Below are 23,493 nucleotides of genomic sequence, written 5' to 3'. Positions count from 1 at the left end.
TATGTGTATTATATCCACACAGCAGCAGCTTTTAGATCTATACATACAAGGCTGCTGCACGGTCCGTCTCAAGAAGAATAGCAATCATCTAAAGGATGGATAGAAAATCATTAAACAGGTGCCCCGAAGGACTCCATCACACTCACTTATTCGTATTCTCTGATGCTCCGATTCTTGGACCTTTTCTCATTCTCTACTGTGTTCTCCTTGTTATGAGATTCTTCACAGTCATTTGTTTCCACCATCAGCAGTTCTATTGCCGTTATTGAGAGGGGGGATCCTTGATAATAATAACTGATGGCCGCATCATTTCATAAATGGCCATTGCAGTCATGGGTCAACTCACACTGAAACCTGCTGCGCCCTTTTTTTTTGTCTAAATATACCTACAATAGAATACTACAATTCAAGTCAATATAAAGTGTGTAATCGCTGTCCAATCTCTCGCATAGGCACATTTCAAATCGGTGAAAGTTAAAAAATGATCAAACGAGAGAGAAGATACAATAACTGTCCTCCCCCGTTTCTTTTCCTTTTCTTTTCCTTTTTTATTTGGCTGGATGGGATAATATTGACTCCTTCTTCATCCCGGAGTCGGCTCGTCAACCAATAAGTGAATATCACGTGCCGGACGTCAATTCACTTTTTGATGGCGCCGGATAACAGTAGAGAGGCCAGCAGCAATCTGGAAAAGAAAAGGGAACCGCTTCCACTTATATAAACAAGATCCCACAAAAGCATCAAACGCACATTCCTGGATTGTTGATCAATACATTCCATCGATATTCCCCCTCCCCCACTCCCCCGACGAGCATCATCAGAGATTGACACGTGTCTTGACGGACCAGATCTTGTCCTACTCGGTTATTCTCTCTTTTGATTGCGGTATAGAATAAGGCCGCCGCCTGTTAAGTGCTCTCGTCTTATTGGCGATAGTTATCGCAGCGGCGATGGATTATTCCGGATGCGCCCGATAACAAATCAAAATAAGTTCGGAAATATGGGCGGGAGTTTGTCCGTCAGAACCATGCAAACGGCACGATTGCCGGCGGGGATGATGTTATTTGAACGAAATCAAAAATCTCATTCGAGGAATTGTCGAATAATAATAAATAGCAGCTCACGAACGACGGCGTGTAATAGCAGACAATAGGTCAGCTTTTCTCGTCTATTTACACGTCCACACGACGGGATATTTTCATGAAAAGAAATAATGACGGAGGTTTTTTTCTTTCTTTTCTTGTCCACCGATTGAAGGAAAACAAAAGACAACCAACTCGATTGTCCCGGCAATTGTTTGGGCTGGTTATTTTTTTGATGGAAATCCACTCAGCAGCACTTTGGTGTATGTACATATATTGACATCGTTCGTGATGAGAGCCCGATGAGCTAGACAATAGCAAAGTCCTTATTATTATTATTATTATTATTACACTATAGACATTCTCTCCGTTCTGGTACTAGCACTAGCAGCTCAGTAGGGGGGCCAACAGCAGCCGAAAAAGTCCGCATAAGTCGTTTGTTGTTGGCGCGTTGGCATTGTGTTGCCTGGTTGCCCAACGCGGACGGACCCCATAAGATCGAGCCCATCTTTGAAATTCCTTCAAGTGTGATGGCCGCCCCGCGATTTATACAACAATAACAAGTAGCCCGGCACGCTCCCGAGTCCAGCACCTGAAAAAGAAGAAGAAGAATTGCCTCGCGGTCAGCACGAGAACCATTTTTCCCTTTTTTTCTTTTTCAAATCGTTTTGATAAATAATAAGAAATGAAAAAAAAGAAGAAGAAGAAGTTGAAAGGCAAAAAGAAAATCTCTTATATACATTTATTCGGATAAGGTTTTTATTTGGATTCTTATCGGCCGATCAGTTGCATACCACCGCGCATTTCGTTTTGTGCTGTAACCCCCCCGGGATAAACAAAAAGTAGGTTATACAGCAGGGACGAGCCGGGAAGAGAGGAGAATAGAGAGAAAAAAAAATAACGTTTTGTGCAGCAGTTGTGTAATAAAGTGCGTCGGCCCGGGTGTTGATAACATCGCTGTCGGCCACCGCTAAAAAGCGGCCGATGAACGTGCGCGAGCGCAAACGACCCAACGCGCCGGGCGCGTGATGTAAAACGCGCAACTTCAGCAGCAGCAGCAGCAGCAGCCACATCTTTTTGAGGCTTCTGATCGTCGTCGGTCCCTGCTGCTGCTGATGATGGCGGGGGCAACCTGCCAAGATACATATATATATGTGTGTGTGTTATCCGGTTGATTCTTATAGTCTCTCTCTCTCTCTCTCTCTACAATAAGACGGACGGGCAAAAGCGGCCGGCCCCTTATACGCGCCGGCATCCGCACTGCCCGCTGAGACGTGCCGATCCGGCGTGCAGCTGCGACCGTTAATGAGACACGTCCACAGGGTTATAACTTCTCAACTAAAACTTTTTTTCTTTTTCTTTTCTTCTTCTTTGAAATGTTGCGCGTCGTTTTAGATAATAATAATCCATCTTATCAAAATACTCGGACTCGGATGATTTAAGCGGGGACACGACAATACAATGTCGAGTACATATGTACATTTATACTTACTGGCATTTGAAACATTGTCCCGTTTTATCGGAGAAACTCATATATCTGTGATTTATAGTTTAGGTATAGTGTAGGTCATTCCTTTTGAATTTAGTCGGGAAACAAATAATCAAACGAGCCGTGAAGGTTTATTTTGTCACGTCAAAGGCTATCTGTGTATACGTGGCTAGATCGTCAGATTGTAATCTCACTTTTGAAAAAAAAAAAAACAAGTTTTATAGCATTCGAGCCAAATTGCCGAATAACATCTGCACATATGGCGTTATATCTGGACGATCTTTAGCTCTTTCTCTTTTCTCAACTCTTCTCGGTTATTCTCCGGCACGTCTTGTGTTGGTATGCCGAATCGTTAAATCAACTGATGAATCAAAATGGTCCGAGATGATGAAAACGCCGCGACTGTTAAAAAATAAAAAAAAAAATCTTTCAAATCATAGGCGCGAAAAATTCAAATCAAAATTAAATCCATAGAAACACTGAATAAACTATCTCTTGATCCGAGATGCGCCACCTAGAAATGACTCGATGGATATAACCTCAAAAAATCTTTTTTCCTTTATTTTTTCTTCCAAACAAAAAAACAAGATTAGATTTTTCGTTTTGTGCCGTAAACTTTTGTTCGGGACAGTATCAGAGTCCCTCCTTCTATATTACCCCCCGTCCTTTGCGCTGTCGAGTCTTTTTTTCTCGGAGAGAAGAGGAAAAGCTTCTTATATGCCTTATCCTCGCTCTAGAATAAATCAAAGGTGGGCCAGCGATGCCGAAAGGAATCGTGTGGAGTTTGATCATCAGCATAAAAAGAAAGAGATGCGCCCGATGCGCGTAATGAAGTGTGATATGTTTTCGAGAAAAATAGAAGAACCAAGGAAAAGAATATCGGGGATGAAGAGGGAAAAATAAGGAGATGGAGACTATCTCTTATCGTCGCTTTCTATATAGCAGGATATATACGTATACTACATCCAGCAACATCCAAACACGTAGAGCGTCTATGGATATGTATATACGTCCCATACTCAGGGGGTTCTCCACTATATATATACGTGGTTATAATATATGTATGGTCCGTCGGAAATCATCGGCACACTGACGGGAATGGGCCGCCAGAATCGACGGGTGGTGAGCCTTTGCTTCGCACCTGTTAATGAGCTCAGTCAATAGTTGCCGACACGTGTTCTTTCTCCCCCTTTTCTCTCTCTCTCTCTAGCTGCTCTTTTTGCCTTTCATCTCGTTCTTATAAATATCTTCTCACTATCGCTTTTGATATTCTTCACACACCGTGTTACAAGGCCCTCCCCGCCCACCCGTTTTCTAGGAATTTCGATATCATTTTGGGGTTTAGATTTCCAATCGAAGAAAAACTGATTGTCTTTTTTTCTTTTTTTTTCTGCCATCAAATTCCAATCGAATGGACATTTCGATGATTTGATTATTGTGTATGCGGTGTATTGGCTCAGCGGGATGAGTTTGCGACTGCCGCCGAGAGGAAAGAGAAAAGCGCGCGCGTAATTCAATTTTTGAAACGAGTTGCTTGTCACAACGCATATACAGTATACATAGAGGTTTGGCACTTAGGGAAAATGACGGATGCCGCCTCATGGCATCAAGTAGCTCAGCTATTCTCTTCTATATAGATACGATTATACAGCCAATTTGCATACGCACAATTGTGTTGTATTACAGTGGCCTTCGGCCATTTCGGGAATTGTATGTGCGTACGAAATTCTTCCCTTTTATTTTTAACTTTCCCGGCCGGACAGCCAGACTGATGGATAATGTGCTCACCGTGAAATCACACACCGCCAAACGGTGTATACATCTATATAAAGCTGTATGTAACTCATTCATATCTGTACAGCCGCTGTTGACTTTGTCTACGACATCCCGAACGCGCACCGGGACCGAAGCATTTTCATTCAAATTGCTTGTCTGCTGTGGTGGCTGCTGAAGCCGCCGTTCAATTTTTTCGGGTATTTTTCACATCTCTCTTTTCTCCTGTGATGGTCTCGTTCTCTATCTCTCCAACCGTTCCATCTTTTTATTTTTTTTCGTTTGAATCAAATGAAGTAAACCGGTTTGTTTTCTTTTCTTTCATTCCGCTTCCATAAAAGTCTTGACTGCGCGTCTGGTCGAAGGAGGGGGGCAATCATCCATCCGAAAGCCAAAAGGAGATCAAATGGGACGAAGGAGCGAGCGGGCCACTTTTCAACGTCCCGCTAACGGTCTAGACATGATTGGCGTCCGCGCGCTGCTGCCCGCGATCTTCGCTCTTCTTCTTATTACCGCGTGAAAAACGGTCGGCCGGCGGTTTCACGCCGCTTAAAAAAAAAGGTCAAGTCCATGCATGCTAACTCGCTGCAAATGACTACGATGATGGAGTCGGAGTGTCGGACGTATTTGGTCCGGGCTGCTGGCTCCTAACTGGGGTCGGCAAAAAACCAAATCGGCGATTGATGTCTTTTTGAAAAATTTAAATCACCCGCCATATAACTTCGGGGCGCGGTCTTTTTATTTTTCATAAAGAAGCGAGTAATACGGAATAATACAGAAGGAATCAAAGAGAAAGTATCCAGCAGAAAAAGGTGATCAGGTGATGTGGGAGGAAATCACGGCCGGCCACAAGGGAAGACCTGAGCCAAAAAGCCTGGCAGAATTACTAGGGAGAAGGGTGGTTGGTGGTGGTGGTGGTTGTTTGGGGGGGGGGGGGATGTGTGATGGATGATTGTAAAAGCTAAAGGAGGTCATCCAGCCCTGTGTCATCCGCGTATAGGATCGGGCCGCCATGACAGATGTAATCCCCTGCTGTTTGCAGGGCGAAGCCAAAATAATCGAAACCTTTTCTTGTTCGTTTTCTTCCTGATTCTCTTTTTTGGAACGATTTTCTTTTCTCTCTGCTCGTCGACTCCGCCTCCTTATTCCTTCTATTCATCACGTTTGTACATTTGATTTTTCTCTTGGCCTCTCCTTCTTTCTTTTTTTCCTCCTTCTTCTTCTTCTTTTGATACAAACAACCGAGAAGGGATCAAATTGGAAGAAGAAGAAAAAAGCATATTGACACTGCCGCCGCCGCCGCGTATCATCTTGTTATTCAGCCCCTCTTGGTTGTGTGTGTGTGTGTGTACTACTACACTACCTACTATATACACTTTCCCAGGTGGAAGCCGCCCATAGTCCGAAAAGAAAAAAGATACAAGCTCAACCGATATAGCATGTAACAATAGTGGGCAGGGCAGCGCTCTCCTTGGGGGCTTTTTCCTTTCAAAGTGTTGCCGATAATAACAGGACCCGATTCACCTGTGCCGTGTATATCAAGAGATACGTACTGTAACTATGGGTATACGTATATTATAGTATATATATGCTACACACCTTCGTCTTCTATCAAACGGGCCAATATCAAGTGATCCAGTCTATAATGTTAACCCAATGAGTTGGCGATTTCACCCAACGAGTCCGGTTCACGGCCCCTTTATTTTTCTTTCTTTTTTGTGTACACGCTTGTAAATATATACAGGTAACAGGATGAACTACACCTGATTGATTGGGGATCTACTCCTCCCATTATTTGAAATAATTTCCAAGGGAAAATATCAAAAAACGGTGTTTTTTAGTTTTTTTTATTATTATTATTTTCCAACGGGCATTGGATTTATTAATGAACGAAAAAGTATCATGGGCGTCGACCGAAATTCTCTTGTGTGTAAAGAAAAATTCATCATCAGAGCGTCATTGCTCTGAGCATTTGACAATCAAAAACACACACGGAGAAACGTCCGCCGTGCGACTTTTGAATGCAACGAAATCGGATAGGAAAACCACCGCCATCCCCGTTTGCGTGGACAGATCAATCACGTAACAGGTGGACACATATCCAGCGTACTATATATAAGAAATCCATTTTACATATGACAGCAGAGAGACCTAGCGCCCTTCAAAAATGGGAAAAAACGAGGCCTCCCTTCAAACCCTCCAAAAAACAACAACAGAGAAATGAAATGTAGACAGAGACACAAATAAAATTAGATGATATAGGGAAAGCGGAAACAGTTCATCAGCTTCTCGATATGGTCGAGGCCTACTGGACTACTACTACTCGTATAACGATGTGGATCATGGTAAAGTGCGGGTGCTGCTGGGTCCCCACATGCAAAGAAACAATCAGGAAGTGTACACAAGGGGGGCAACCCGAGGCCTATAGGCCCAAAATTTCACTTGATTTTATTATTCTTTTAAAATATTTTTTCCATTGTATTATACATTTTGTGTGCGTATACGTGTGAATTGAATCAAATATTGATCCATCATACTTTCGGAAATCCTCTGCCACAGGACTCGATGCTCTCCGACACATTTAGAACGGCCTAAAATGTTTTCGACTTTTCCCATTTGCACTCAGACTCTTCTCGATCCTGTCGCATAGGCCCATGTAGAAAAAGACATTTACATTTATCATGCAATAAAAATCCGGCAAGCCGTCGGCGGATCATATCCAGCGTAAAGTGATGGTCCTAAAAAAAAGTGTTTGCCGTTGTTGTAAAAATATCCAGGAAATCCCTGAGAGTGATGGCCGAGCACAAACAAACTGGCCGGTGTTTGGTTTGAATCTTGATGATGTGTATCTTCTTAGCTTTACTATCCCATTTTTCCGGAAAACCCTTTTAAACCCGGAGAGAGAGATACAACTCTACACTACAGCTAAATAATAGTTGCTTTTAAATGCATTTAGATTGTATAGAGCGCTACTATATAACCCCAGATGGACGGATTTAACAGTTGATTGTGTTCGCCTTCTCTCTCGATGAATTCTGTCGGCCCTGGAGATGGAAAAGTGTTTAGAAAAGAGCGGCCGCCGTTCCGAAATCACAGGGCAGACACAAACAGTCACATACACACCTCCTTTGACGTTGCTGCTGGCCTATCCCAGCTCAGTCAAAGGTACATATACATACCGATACGACGGCAGTATATACAGAGTGTGCAACAACAAGGCATTGTAATAGAAAGTCCCTGCACTACCTTCCCCGCGTCCATCTCGGTGTGCGCTGTACATATATTTAAACATCACTTCCCTCCACCCCATATCCCCCCTCCTTCTCCGACTGTATATACACTTGGTTCATGTAATAACATGGGAAAGGGGAGGATCAGGAGGAAGATGTAGATGATACACATAACACACACGCGTGTGTGTGTATTAAATAGAGTCTATCAACTACACGGCACAATAGTCTAAATACACGTAGGCCAAGAGCGTTTTGATGGGCAAACAATCTTGTAATACGCCATTCAAAACGGTAGAAATGTCTCGAAAAGGAAACTAAATACGTGTGTATTACTTGATGCAGTTTGACAGTGCTAACGCAACCCCTGTATTATACATTCTTCAGGGTCAAATCGTGAGTGTTGTAGTCTGGCGGGGTTGCGTGAAAATCGGAATGAAATGGATCAAAACGAGGCGCGTGAGGCCGGATCAATCCGCCGCACCGAGTGCCGCTATTTACGGAGTCACTTTTACACTTTGACGGGGTGAACGCGGCAAAAAAGCGGAGACGGAAAAAGGTAAAAAAACAAAAATAGGGGAGAGAAAAAGAAAAGGAAAAGGTGAAGTGTCGGGATCGATTCAAATTACAGGGCGAGAGTCGCGCTGAGTGCACCCCTCACATCATGGCGTAGTAGTAGTACACGCGGACATTTTTCTGTTCAATTTTTCCTTTTTCTCCAGTTGTTGTTTGATTCTTTTGCGACCAAGCCGCAAGACAAGTAACATATCATTCGGCGTGAAGGTGCTGGACGATGATGTCAGACATGGTTATCTTGTCTACACAGAGGAAACTGCGAAGCAGAGTCTATGCACAGTTATATTCCTTATTTTTGTTTTAAATGTACACATTCAGGGAATAGACAGAAAGAAAGAAAGAAAAAAGAAATAAGCCAACAACGTGTTTTGCCCCGCATAAATCAAAGGGCAGACAAGAGAATAACTGTTGACAGCTCGTGAAAGCCCATCCTTGTTATTACGTCGTACGTCGTTATTCCCTCCTCTTTTTTTCTGAGCGTCAAACAACAAACACGACCGGCAAGAATATAGATAAGGTCCCTTTTTCTTCTTCTTCTTGCCTTTTTGGAGACGACTGTCTGAGAGGTCCGTCACGTTATTACACGTTGACTTCGATTACGTGTGCACATCTTATTCTTTGCACGGCCATTTGAGAAGAAGAAAAGACTGAGAGACAAGTTGGTTTTGTATTTTGGTCTGCCTGTCTACACAATCGTGGCCGTCCCGAACTTAAGAAACGAACCGCAACATTCATTTTCTTTGCCTCGGAGTTTATTTTGTGATAAACAGTAGAAACTATCGAATGGACGTTGATAAATGATGCAGCTATTTAAGAGCCATTAGTGTGTACTTTGCTGAGCGGACTCAATCCCACCCACCCTAAGGCGGTGAATAACTGCCAGCATAGAGCCTGGTACAATAAAAGAGCGAGTGCGCTACATCCGTTGTACGCATTCGACTAAGTCGCTTGGATTGCGCGCGGATATAATGGATCCATTGGCAAGCGTATCCAATGAGAGTGAATAGCTCATCAGGATCCTGTCGCCAACTCGTCATTTTTGGCTTTCTCCGGTGTACTATATATGGGAGGCTGGCTATCAATTCAGCGATCCTGTTATCGACGCTTGTCGGTAGATACAATAAAGAGAGTCGGGTTCTCTTTCTCTCTCACGCCCCGGTGTATGTATACGTGCATTACAGAGGTCCTCATCGGTTGACCGAGTCATCGATTCAAAGGGATCGACAAAAGGGACAAAGTGAAGAATAAAAAAAGAGCATAACTAATCAGCATGAAAACAGCAAATGGACTCGTCGGATTTTCGTTTTTTTCTTCTTCCTGATGTTTCCAATATACGTACCGTCCATCAGTGTGATGTGTTTTTCTCCATGCACTCACGGAGAGGGTCTAGCTAGCCATCAGTTCCACACTACTAGTCAAGCAGATCCCCCGCTATCGCTGTTGGCTCCTCTTTCAATCGCTTCGATTGAGAGGGTCACGCGACCTTTTTCTCCGCTCACGTCAATCGAGAAACAATCGAACAACAACAACAGCCTCCCCTTCACTCTCTTACAACAAAAAAAGGCCGCTTTATGTACATCCGAATTTAGTATGCAGCTGTATCTACATACGAACATACAAACATATAAGCTGGCGCTGGCTGGCCCTCCATATGTTTTGAAGATATGATGGTCCGCAATGGCCCGTCATGTCAGCGCTGGCGGATATTATAGCGGCCTCTATAGTTCTCCCCCCGATAGCATTTGAGATCCGTGACTAATTGGTCGCTCGTTCAATATGCACAGCACCTAAAGACACACACGCACTATGTGCAAATGTACACAGTATACTCTGTACTTGTTCACACAAGCCCTCGATATCGGACAAAGCAAACCATTAGGGAACGGAGAACCCAACGGCCTCAAAAGGACGACAACCCGAAAAAAATCTTTTTGAGATGTTCGGCCAATCTACAACAAAAGAGAGTAAGAGGCCTACAATGTTCTTGTATATTTCACTGCGTGTGTTTTGATTATTCGAGACCGTTTTCACAGGAATGATTCACCAGATGTGACGAACAATGGCGGCGACAGGAATAAACAACCGAAGCGTTCCGTTCCCCCCACCAAAAATGAAGATGATGATGATGATTGAAAAATACTTAGTACAATAAATTCGGGCATCACGCGTGCCTGTCGACCGTGTATAGCAACTTGCTGGTCATTCCCTGTTGATCAGCCTCTCGTCCTTTTTTCTTTTGTTGCGGCCACAATAGCACAGCGTCTCTCATCTTCTCCAAACGAAACATTTTTAATGAGAAATAACAAGAACATTTTTAAAATGAAATAACCAAGGATAGTAATGCGGAAGGACAGGAATTTATAGTAGTACTTCATTAAACTGGAAACATTCTTTTTTTTCACTCTTTGCTTCCAAGGGAGTCCTGGAGAGTAATTATCTGCGGGTTTTGTGCAAATTTTTACTTTTATCGCGACTGTAGTGAGGCTTAGAGTAAATTGTTGAGACGAACTGTTAAAATATTCCCCCGATCAGTTCTGTGGGTGTGAGTGTGAACTGAGAAAACCGCATTTTAGTGTTTAGGGGTCGATTTTTAATTGTTTATATCGATTTCTCAACGATGACTTTTAATAGAAAAACAAAGTCAGTAAAAGGTCGTCTGCTTGTTTCGGTTTGTTAACAAGTTTCGAAAACGAGGTGAAGTGATTTCTGATTAGTGATTAGTGAATAATATTGATAACTATGGAGGACAAAACGATAACTTTTTTGGAAACGTGGCTATTCGAAAAATAGCACAAGAATTATTAACATTACAAAAATGTGGTCGTCGTGTGAGCTCTGGTCGGGGCTCTTTATACTGTTGCGGGGAGTAGCTTAATCTTAATACACACTCAATGCTGTTTAGCAGGTAAATAATACTAAGAATACAAATAGAAAGATTATGGGTGCTTAAATAGAAGAGTTAAACCTGTTCCAAATTTGTAAAATGTTAGTTTCTGGTTAGCATTTCATGTAAGCCTCCTGCCGATGCATGGCAATTTGTTTGCACTATGTAACCTTTTTTCTTTTATGCAGATTTGAGACCAGAGCCAGTCATCAAAGCAACAAAATATCCAAAATTTGCTTGTGCTGTTATTGGCTTATTGCAACAATCTGTCATCAGCAACAGTAAGAATCATCGCTTGGGTAATAATTTGTGTTACTTTATAACTTTAATTCCTACGACAGTCTGCTAGATCTTTTAATGATGCATAACTTGCATAAGTGCAGTGTTACATGAAAACCTTCAATTCTCCCATTTTTTAAATTTGGTTTTACCCACTGTCTTATTTTCAACTTCCCCTACTTGTTTCTATAAATATTTTTGTAACCCATTTTTTTTGTTATTTAGATAATGGAGAAACTGCCGATTTCGTCCAAGTTACGTCTTCTTCCCCTCTCTTGAAATCCCCTCTGTCCTCGTGTACGCCCATGTGAATGTGGGGGTATTCACGAGTCTGAGGCTCTTTTTCCTATCCCTTAACTAGTATCTTCCAACTATTCTGCGGATGGAGCACTTTTGGATGTCTGGCTGTAATTCCCAGGCATAAAGGTAGGACAAATGTTTCTTAATTCTTCCTTTTTGACAATTTGGTAGTGTTGGTTATAAATCGTGACATAACACGGAGTACGATTATTCCTGAGCTGACTTTTGCCCGACTTTTGCCGTTTTTCCTTTTGCCGTTTTTGTTTACTCAGTCTCTCTGCAGATCAGGCTTGTTTTATTTTTTACCTATCAACTTTGTCTGTGGGTAAACAATCAAAGTCAACAAATGTTCGATCAACTCGGTACAAGAATTTGTCTGCCCTTCGTTTAATGTTTGAGCGTGACTCGAGAGTGGCGGCACTCGACGACAAGTTAGATCGCTCTCTTCAGGCGATGATTTTGATTGCGTCATAATCTCAATTATGAAGGTGAGGATGAAAAGTAAGCCCCAACAAAGCAATAGCCATACAAACTATGAGGGAAGTGTTGTTATAAGGACCGCCACCGGAGAGCCGGAGAGCGGACCCCCCGCCGGAGACACTTAGCCTCAGTTTACAAGGGCTGCAGGAATGTCGATGGTGGTTTTCAGGTTGTTGAAGAGGAACGAAGAAGAAGAAGGAAAAAAAAAAAAAAATGTAAGACAATAACAGGCTCATGTTAGAGATATATTATGGTCACAATGTAAGCGTTTATTTTTTCAGCAGTAGGGGGGCACCTCTGCCTGTTACCTTACGTGTGCAACAGCTACGCTCTAGCAATACAAATACAGCGCACACTATGGCCGTTAAAGGAAGGAAAAAAAGCAAGTTACTATATCTTTCGGGGTCGTTCGTTTTTAAATATTCGTTCACGTTGACCGGGCTGCGGAAGAGTGCGATTAAACCATCATCACACAACCGATAACCCGCCCGTACGAAAGTTTTAGCTAGTCGGTTTTGCTACTAGCGAATCACAAGCTAAGTTCCAGCAAGAAATATTCAAGTTACATATTCCAGCTAATTTTTACCTAGAGTTAAGCTAAGATATCGTAGTTAAGCTTTGCGGGTTTTTAACTAGCCACTTGCAAGTTATTTTTCAGCAAGAAATATTTATATTAAAAATTCTTGCTCATTCTCAACAATACTTAAGCGGAGATTTTGCAGTTGGTTTTGGGTTACCTAAATGTAGGTGGTAATTAGCTGAGATTATTTTCCTAGTACTAGCTTCTTATCAATAGCTATATTTTTATTGCTTAAAAGTTAAGAAGTAAAGACTTTGTTAATTATCGATAAAAATTCAATATCTCGCTTTAATCGATGGATAAATATATGGCGTTTGACAGCTCGCTGCTCGCGTCAAGTTTATTTATCTCTCGTCTGCTATATTTTTTTATCTGTGTAATTGTAAGAGTTGAAGTTCTCCTTATACATTTGATACTAAATGGCGTCTAACGATGAGGGCCGTCATAAAAAAACACTGAAAAGTAGGGCTGCCACTGCGATTGATGTAGATTTGACACTGAAGAATTTAAGAAAGTTATAGAAAGTGATGACATCAATGCAGTGGAAGTGGAAGAAATAAGTCCAGAACATTTGGGCATCAGTGTTGTACATCCTCATGAGGTATTCAATCAAATCCTACAGCTTCATTTTACATAGTAAACTAATAATTTTATATTTTAGTCGCTTTCAGCCAAGGACTCACTCTGCAACATGAGTTAATGGAAGTTGTAGTCAAGCTACACCTTCGGAAGTTGTTGTACATGCAGACCAGCATGAGTCAACAAATAACACTGAGGTTAGTTAACGATAAGTCATAATCATGCTTAAAAGAATCATTTTCTAAAGTTCTTCTCTTACGTCAAAATCTAGAATCATTTCCAGCTCCCACAGCTAATGAGTGTGAGTGGTGGTGGGATAACGCTGCTGATGCTGATTCAGATGCTGAATCTCTTACATGTTAATGATGGTGTAAGTTTTAATAACATTTATTTACCAACACAGCATTATCTCATTTCTTGTTTGTTTATTATTATATTAGATGCCTCAGTTGCACCATAGTTTATCTCCCATTTCTCAGTACATCATTCTACTTTTAAAGACTGGACTATAAAATTCGAAATAAATTTTTTTGAATAAATCGTATAGATATATTAAATGGCTTATTATTATTGTTATTATTCATTATTATTTTATTTTCAATATCATTGAAACGTTATTTATCCTAATTGGCAACAAAATGCAAAATCGCCGAATTGGCAACGTTTATCTTATTCCCTGATTTTTTCCCGCTCATTCCATGTCAGTCATTCCATGACGCCCTCATCGCCTTTACACAGTCAGTTGCGTTTTGCTGATGAAGTATCATTCTTATAAAGTTAAATGTGTGAAAACGTGAAATGGTAGACAAAACCTCTTACAATGGTAACAATTTGGATTTTATTGTGCAAATTCTCGTAACATAACGATGGTACCTTTGACATTTCGATAGGTTTATCATTCTTTACATCAAAGTTACTACTTGGCACTTGGGCCTAGCCGGCACTTGCTACCAAAATCAGTCAATGAGGGCTTGGTAGCACATTGTCACTAATTGGAAACTCAAATCTTGGATAGATTCAAAGAAAGCCGTAACAGAAATGTAAGTTTTAATTTGTTGAAGCATATAGTTCATAGTTTATTGTTTTCATGTCCTCTGTATCTTCACATACAGGTTGCTGCGATGGAATTTGCAATAATGTTTGGTGGAATTTGTGCGACTATGAAGCACCAGATTGAAATGAGAAGGCCAAGGGTTTGCATCAGTGCTTTACTGAAGTCTGGTATTGTTATTCAGGTACGCTATACTACATTAGCTAATCTCTTTGACATTTTGTTAACATATTCTCTTTATTTTATAGAAAGTATAGATAAGAAGAAAAAAGAGCGAGAAACAAAAGGAGAGGAAAATAAGTTTGGATGCAACAACATATCCACCAAACCAACACCCGAGCAACAAGTGAAACAGAAAAAGCAGCTGATTTTTGGAAAAAAACAGTAGGCTCATGCAATTTTAACATTCTTTTTTCAACTTCATTTGTTCTACATGTAAATTTGGGACGATGCTGTCATTATATTGGAAAATTATTCTGACAGTCATGTAGAAATTATAATCAATTATGTCAGTCTTTAGAACATTACCATTATGTGAACATATTGCTGTTAATGAAACATAACTGTTTTGTATATGTAAAATACAAAGATTGATTGAACCCAGAAATTTACTAGTAATTGTCAGCTTAAAATTTATATTATAGGCTATTAATGGTAACTTTATTTAAGGTGTTTATGATAAGCATGAAAACAGTGAAATCAAAGCTTTTTGCTAACTATAAAACAGCTATGTAATGTAAGCTTTCCATTAGCAATGTAAAACCAATAAGAAAAATTTAGCAAAATTTGAACTGGCTACTAGCTGAATATAAACGCCCTACTTAGGTGGAATTGGTTAGGTTGGAAATGGACAAAAGAACCTACATTTCAGCTAGTTTTGTTTAGCTAGTAGGTCCAACTTAGCTAGCTAGCTTCTAGCTATTGACTACCCACCATTTTCGTACGGGCGGGCCCTATTGGATGGTGGTGGTTTTCTTTTCTTTTTTTTTTTTTCTGTACGTTTGATGTATGTTCACCATATTCATGTTTATTAGGTTTGAAAGTTTTTTTGTTTTTTTGTTCTTATAGTGTCAGGATAGTCTTTTTCATCGGTTGCCGTATCCTGGTGGTATAGGCTTCTGGCAGCTTTTCTACACGCTCCGCCTCCATTTCCTGCCTTTGGCCCGTTCGTATTCCGCCGGGAACGCAAACCGGCAGAAAGTAGAAAAGAAACAGAATAACATTGCGCCTTTCGGCTATAAGTTGATCTTCTTTTTTTGATTTATATCAAAAGAATAAGACGGCCAGTAAGTGGGAGCCAAGTGCCGCAGAGCGTGGGATATAAATACGAGTAGCAAACCGCTTCACGATTGGAGTAAAAAGAACGAACGAATGAACGAACGAAACGGCTGCAGTTTTTTTGTTTTAAGACAACTCAGAGGGAAACGAAAAACGAAAAAAAGGAATTGTCAGTTGAGTAATTGCTGTGATGGTATTTTCTTTTCTTTCATTTCATTTCCCTCTTGTTTGGTATTATACATCATTCCACGTACCGTTTCCTTTTCCAGCCACTTCCAGCGAACAATATATAACGCGCCGGACGATTCACTGTATGAGCACCTTATTGGGCATGGCCTGTACACTCCATCAAGGTCTCTCTCTCTTTCTCGCTTGATTTTCTCCGACTCGTAACAAACAGCCAGCAATCCGTTTGAATAATTCGTCTTGCAGCCGGCCAATAGAACGGGCTCTGTATAGGAACTATAGACGCACTCTCTTTGGTATTCGGGTGATACAGAATGGACTGCTAGATTGGTATTTGATGCATTAATATGTGTTCCATAGCTGGGGGAGTGAAACTGCCTCTCTCGCCTATTGCCATATTTGTCACTGATGATGTCTATAGCCCAGTTTGAGCTATATTTACATGTTTCTTATTTCGGGGGGTTGTGTTACCTTATCTTTTTTTTTCATTTCTTTTGTGTGGAGAGAGTCGAGAGAGCGATGTGGTTTGCTATTTAAACTAAACCCTTCTCGCTCGTTTATTCCAACGATGCAGCTATATAGTGTATATTCATCTGTATATGGTTAAAATGAGGGAAACAAATCTTCCACCTCTGCCGCCTGGCCAAATAGTCCCAACAATTGTATACATCTATTTTTATGATGCACTGTATATATGTATACCGTCGCTTGTATTTGACTTTTTCCCTTCTCTTCTGCTATAGTATATATATATAGCTTCAAAAGAAACAGTTTTTCCAGTACAATTTATTGGAAAATTTTCTTTGAAAAGAAGAAGCGTGTGGCATACACACAAGAGAGAATAAAAGGCAGCACGACCGACGAGAGAGAATAGTTGGGTGATCCCCAACAGAGTCGGAAAATAGAAAGATGAATTCTTCCATACACACTGTATATATTTTTCTTATTTGTGTGTGTATGGAAGTGAGAGAGAGAGATACATTTTTCCCTTTTCCTGACTCTTCTTTTTTTTAAATGAATATTCTATTGATGGTGTCTTTTCTTCTTCTTCCACGGGCATCTTATTTCTATTCTTCGACTTTTAACTTTTTGGGGTCCTCAAAGAAAGAGACACACAATAGGTCCCAGAAAGCAGACGCAGAGTGTGGCCAATATAAGCCAACGGGTTCCTTTTTTCCCGAGTGTCCAGGACGTATAGATCTTCCCGCTGGGAGCGCAGAATCTGTATCTCTCTCTATACGGTGCACCTTCTTCTTTCGGACAATGAAAATGTGTCCCAGTGTGCAATCATAGTGTGCTCGACAAACTACTTGATGGTCAAAAAATGTCAAGGAATCAATGGAAGGAGAGGTGCCCATAGAATTCGAAAAAACCCATTCAACAAATATCTGAATAAAAGCCAACCTGACATGTTTGATCAGATAGTTAAAATATCGTTTATTTTGTGGCTACATATGGAAAGAAGAGGACACAAAATAGGGTTTTTCTTCCTACTGCGCTTGTCATCGATTGAACGCCCTTTTTCTCCAGCTAAATTTTTGTATTACGATTTATTATAAAGAAAAGAAATGAAGATGCGATCGGAGTATTATCATATTCTCTTTCTAGCTATTCCACAGTAACAAAATCGAGTCGGAATGAATAACAAACAGAAGTAACTTGACAAGGAGGTTTTCCCCGTTTCTTTTTATATTTCATTTTTTGTTTTGTTTATGAGAGGATGTGGAAAAAAAAGGTGGAAACCAGGTGGAAACCGGAGAATAAATGTATACACACACACAAACTCACACACCAGCAGCAGCTCAGAGACCGCCCTCTGATAAGAATTTCTCGATTATAAAAAAAAAAAAAAACTTTTCTTCCTTTTCCTTGTCTCGGTTCCCTTTCACGAAAAAAATAAAGAAAAACGAATGTATTTCTATTTCATGCGGTTCCAATTTTTTCTTCTTATTTTTATGATATAGGAAGGCCCCAAAATTACCATCCACCGGCTTTTTCCCCTCTCCCCACACACACACACTCCCAAGTCCTAACACCTATCGTCCCCGAGAGGGGTAATTTCCCCCCGTGAAAGTGCCCCGGAGGAGCCGGGCGATGCCAAGCAGTCTGCCAGCGACAGCCAATTCGTTTTCTGTTGCTATATACTATACCCAGGACCGAGGGACTTCTTTCCTTGTGATTCTTCCGAGTTGAGTTTGTCTTTCCCCGTTTCTCACCCCTCTCCTGTGCAACACACACACAGTCTCCCAACTCGTTATTAGAACCGTTTTTTCTTCTTTTCTCTGTTTTATAGAGAAGGTTTCGCTCCAGAACTTGATATATACTATTATGCTATTAACATACTTTGAACTGGTTCTATTTTCTCTTGTACAGAGTTATAAGGGAAGAATATAAGACAAGAGAGGGGGTAAAAAGGTCACCGCTATGCAATTTGCAGTTGAACCTTTTCTTTCTTTCTTTTTTTTTTCGGTCCAAAAAGGGAAAGATATGGAATAACTATAGCAGGTCAACTTTGTTCTTCTTCTTGTACTTTCGACGTAATTAACAAAGAGAGAGAGAGAGTGTATAAGACCATCTCTTTTCTTTCTTTCTCATTGCCTTTTTTTTTGTGTTTTTTCTTTTTTTTTCGGCTCATTTCGATCTTGTCACAAGACCTGTTATTCCATTCCAACGCAAACTTTATGACCTATACCTATAGCTCCGCCCGTTTACAAAATAAAAAAAAAAGTTCCCAATTTTTTTTATTTTGTCTGATCGTTGGGATGAGAGATTTTAACGCTAAAAAACATGTACTTGTTTGAAAAGGAGAAAAAGAATTATAGTCAGAGACGGATCGAGCTGAAGGCGTGAAAGGGCAGCAGCCGGATTTGAATGCGGATGCGAGCGCGCGGTTGGTCGATTTCCAACCGCGGCGAATGTATGCGCAAACCAAATATTGAATTTTCCCTTATTTGCGCTGGCAGCAATTTTTGGATTTCTTTTTGAAAAGGAGAGAAAAGGCCCATTGTGTGCAGTGCAGTTTTTACGAGTCAATCAATTTCCCTTTTCTTTCTGTCACTGCGGGAGAATATGTGTATAAGAGAAGAATGTGTTTGGACAGACAACCAAACCGCAGTGCGCAGAATGTGCACAATATAGTCAGCTAAATCCATGAAAGAAAAAGAAAAAAGATTCTTTTGAAAACGGCCTCGAACCTGTCCTCTTGTGTCCACATTGTAAGAATATGGAAAATTGACTGGTTGGCATGGTACGGTGCAGGTAACCTGTTTCGAGTGTTCGAGCGGGTGTTGGTTCGCTGGAGGATGAAAACGGAGGATTTTTCTGACAATGGGAAAAACAAGGAACACCCAGCAAAGCCCAAAGAATCGTCCCAACAAAAGAAACAAAACTTTTCTTTTTCTATTCTCTATCTCTTTCCGTGTGTGTGTGTGTGTGTGTGTGTGTGTATACGTCGATTTTCCCAGACGGCGTGGGGCCACTTGGGACAACCTGGAGGGGGTATTTATCCAGCCATCCAGCGTGTTAGAGTGTGGTCGGGTTCTGCTCCAGCAGAACAAGAAGAAGAGAAAAAAGGTTGACTCATAGTTTCTAGTTCTATTTTATCTTCAAAGCGCATCGACCGAAATAGGGAAAAAAAAGTCAAGAGATAGTAGACGGGGGTTCGGAAAAAATGGGATGGGACTATAAAACAAAAACAGGACAGAGCAGAACACATATAGGCCCCGAAGAAAAACACCCTCCTTGGCTCCTTCAATCCAGAGAGGAGCACAGCAGAGATTCTAGGAAGAAGAATAGCATATCTTAGGGGGTCTTTGTTATCCGTTGGTCCATACGCTAACTCCTCCCAGAAACGAAAGAAAAAGAACAAAAAATGGAAGAAAAGAACAAAAAAGGTTTTTTCTTGTATGCGGAGGATCCTGTTCTTCTACTCCCACATCTTCCGAGCGGGGAGCCCTGGCCGATTGAACCCCTCCTTCTTTTCCTCTCTCTCGTTATATATGTACATATCCTTGTTGCCTTTTTTTCTTTTCCACCTAATACGCATCGACCATCCGCATCTTGTGGAGTTCCAGCCTCCTTGTTTTCTCTTATTCCAACTCGGCTCTGCCCAGCAGCGCCCCTGCCATCTTCTCCTCCCCCATCTTGTTCTCGATTTATTTCCCAACACCTTGATTCTCTTTGCCATCGCCGACTTGATCTTTTTTTCTTCTTCTTCTTCTTCTTCGCCTCTCCTTCTGCTCTGCCTCCCATCTCTCCATGTTCTCACCCGAAGTGAGATCCGCGGGTCACTCTCGGCGGGACGCCATCCTCTTCAACGCCTCTGATGCCAACCAAAACCTTTGAAATCGAATCGGCATCCAGCCAGCGCTGCATGAAGAAACAAACGTATACTATATATACTATATTCGACAATGCGCATATAAAAAACAGAACAGAACAGAAAGGCAAAGGTTCTCAGATCCATAAAAGTCTATAAAACCAAAGAAAGAAAAGAAAAATATACTATAGTATATAACCTTTTCTTTTTGTGTGTTGTGGGGATCACCACACAGACCGTTTTTCCATTTCTTATTATTATTAGATTCTCCTTTTCTTCTTTCATTTGATTCGCTCCATCAACCATCAATGGCTATGGTGATAGTACAGTATGTATACAGTCGATACACATTGTATTTGTATACACTACCATGGATTTTTGAGGAGTTTGTTGAGCGCATTTTTTACACCCGGTGAGATATGCAAAACGAAAACAATGAAACAATTTCGTCAAAATAAAGAAAAGAATATTTTTTTTTATTTCATGCCGATGTATAGATTCTTTCTTTCTTTTCTTTAAGAGTACAAACGAAGAATAATAACATTTCGGCAAGTCCCAAATGGCTGTAAGCTATCTAGCGGTCTGTGTGTGTTGCAAGCTAGGAGAAACTTCCAAAGGGAATCATTAAAAGAAGTTTGAAAAGTTGCAAAACCCAATTCCCCTCGCCTCGACGGACAGATTAATGGATTGCTAGGCAGTCAGCAATATCGGCGGAGGAATGATGGTAATACAAGACCGACACATGTTGAACATAAAAGCCTATATAGCTATCGGGTTGTTGAAAGAACTTCACCGCGCGCCAGTGGTCTAAATAGTTTTTCTCTCTTAAATTTCTTTTTTTCTTCTTCTTCTTCTTCTTCTTTTCGGCCAGCATCCATCCTCCCATTCTTGTTTGACTAGTTTGTGAGATGTTTCATACCTGGCTGTTGGTATAAGCCGAAATAACAGCCCAACTCGTTTACATTTCATGTTGACTCTTGTCTATGGAATCATGTTATTACACATTATGGGCTCTCTCCTATTTATTTTTTTTTTCTTTTTCCAAGAGCCAATCTATTTTGGGTTGTACACCTTTCGCCTCTCTCTATACTACCTCCTCCGGGACTATATAGACACTATAAGAACGCATATATCTTTTTACGGCCTATACTTGTTTGTACCATCAAACTGACGGCGGTTCTACACTACAACATCAAGCCACCACCAACGAGATCTCCGTCGAGTCTTTTATTTTCTCTTCCAAATGCGGTCATCTAGAAAGACGATCTGGCCGTCATGGGAAGGTCGTTTCTCTCCCGATAATTGAGCTCTGCACACACAAGAAAAGACGTTTGGAAATCACAATATATTATTGTACATCCTTATCGATCTAGGTGAGAGTGAGACTGTAAAAGGTGGATAGGAACGCACGAAACAAAAGAGATGGGGGAAAGTACTTTAATAGACGTGGCCGCGTTTATACGCCAGAAAGAGAGAGAGAGAGAGCTAATAATAGGATCAACGAGCGAATTAACAGGCCGTATAGCGGCCCATCATCATTGTCAATAAATATACGAGATCATTTGAGTTTCTATCTCACACCCCAAGAGGGGGGAGCACACACACAAACGCATTGGCATATCCTTTAGAAAAGAACCAGCCCTTTATTGTCGAGGTATTTGAACACCTGCACAGGAACTGTAAAGTCCCACAGGACCTTTATTTTATTTTTTTTATTTTTCAAAGGCAAAAGGAATAAGATATGAGTCCAAATGTGGAAAAATTCTTTCGGAATGCAGCATCAGGTATTCGAAAAAGGTATTCCCATATGGATGATGGGTATCTACTTAGTCGATTGCGAAGATTATACTGACAGGGGCTTCCAAAAAAAAAAAAAGTAAAAATTGTTCATCCTCTTTTATGCTTGTAAAATCAATAGTAGCGCGACCACAGCAATGCACACTTGAGCTCCGATGAAAGAAAATCGGCCGCGTCCGATTTTTTCTCTCAAGTCCATCACATGAAGATGTTTCCCAGCATCATGTGCACAGAGAGAACAAACCCCCCCACAGCGTTAGATTAGAGCCCATGTGAATTTCTGTCTTTCATATCGCACGAGAAATGGCGTCGTTTTTTATAGAGATAGGCTATGCAAATCGTACAGCCAGAATGGCATGTCACCCAGTCACAACAGATGGTCCGCACCGTATCGCCCATCCATCCGGAATGTTCCTTCATTGGAATGAGCATTTCCCACAGCAGGAGGCCCGCCTGAACAAATGATACTTTTCGCTGTCGCCCATATTCTCTTGAGCCGTTTGGAAGTTTTCGGGGCCGCACTCAGAGTTCCACGTTGTCGTGTATTATTATCAGACTCGCGTATGGCTCTAGCAGTAAATGTGCAAATCTGCCGTTGCTGCTGGTTCCTGTCGTTTCCCTAACATCTCGCTTCGAGTCTAAAATAAAAACGGATGATTTACACTTTCTCATGCTGCCCCCCCCCCCTCTTTCTCTCTCCATTCGGAATTGTTTGCCGAGTCGATTGTTGAATAAAGGCCAATAAAAAAACCCGACCGTTTTTTTTTCTGACTTTTTGTTGTAATAGTCAAAGACGGAGCCTGGATGGCGCCTCCCGAGATTCTCTTTTGAATGTCGTGCGTTCACGGCTCATGGATCGCTTGAAGGCCGATAATGCACGCCTAATTCCGCGAAATCGAGTCAGAGAAAAGCCCAAAGGGGGTCCTGGAAGAAGAAAAAGAAACGATCAAAATGATCAAACTCTTTTTTATTTTTATTTCTTTGGGTAACATCCGAGAGAGGGTTGGATGATGGGATGTATATATATAATATACGCGTGTTTGTCGAAGCATGACAACGACTGTGGCGGAACAAACAATCGCCGGGCCGCAGTGTTGGACGGGCAGGCAGACAATAGGTTGCGCCGGGACTTGCCGGGAGAAATCCTGGAATTGGTGTTGAACCGTGGGGCCCGGCGATGCTAATGCGCGATCTATTATAGCAGAGAAGATTGAATAACAAAAGGCCCGAAAAAGCCCAAAAGGGGGATGATGGAACAATGATGACTTGACCAAAGCCGTGGATCCTTCATCATCATCATCATCAACAGCAACAACAAGGTAGAAAGGAATCAAACAACAACAAAAACAACCTCCCGATGCCGATTTGTTACGTTTGAGACGAGGACCACCAGCGGTGGTGTCACTTAACTGTATAGAAATAACCATTATGACAGCCCCCGACAGACAATGGCCCACACAGTCGTCCCAGACGTTTTTCGCCGAAATTGAGCGACGCCAACCCCCTCCACTTCATTCATTTCATTATTGCATTTGATGTTTTTTATTGTTGCACGGCAGAAGCAACTGAATTACAAATAGCCGTGAACTCGACTCCTAAGGTACACGGGCG

General features: G+C 41.3%; 1 long non-coding RNA gene across 15 annotated transcripts in view; it reads left to right on the top strand.

Annotated features, from left to right (window-relative positions):
- LOC124189045 overlaps positions 1-23,493 on the top strand; it is a 51,135-nt gene that overhangs the window by 14,286 nt on the left and 13,356 nt on the right. For all 15 annotated transcript variants that reach the window (XR_006872595.1, XR_006872593.1, XR_006872596.1 and 12 more), the window contains exons 4-5: positions 11,223-11,333; positions 11,539-11,739. This is a non-coding gene — a long non-coding RNA (uncharacterized LOC124189045). The remainder of the gene's footprint in view (positions 1-11,222; positions 11,334-11,538; positions 11,740-23,493) is intronic.

Source organism: Daphnia pulex, chromosome 2 (genome assembly GCF_021134715.1).
Source record: "Daphnia pulex isolate KAP4 chromosome 2, ASM2113471v1".
NCBI classification, from domain to species: domain Eukaryota; kingdom Metazoa; phylum Arthropoda; class Branchiopoda; order Diplostraca; family Daphniidae; genus Daphnia; species Daphnia pulex.
This window is presented reverse-complemented; position numbering and strand designations above follow the sequence as displayed.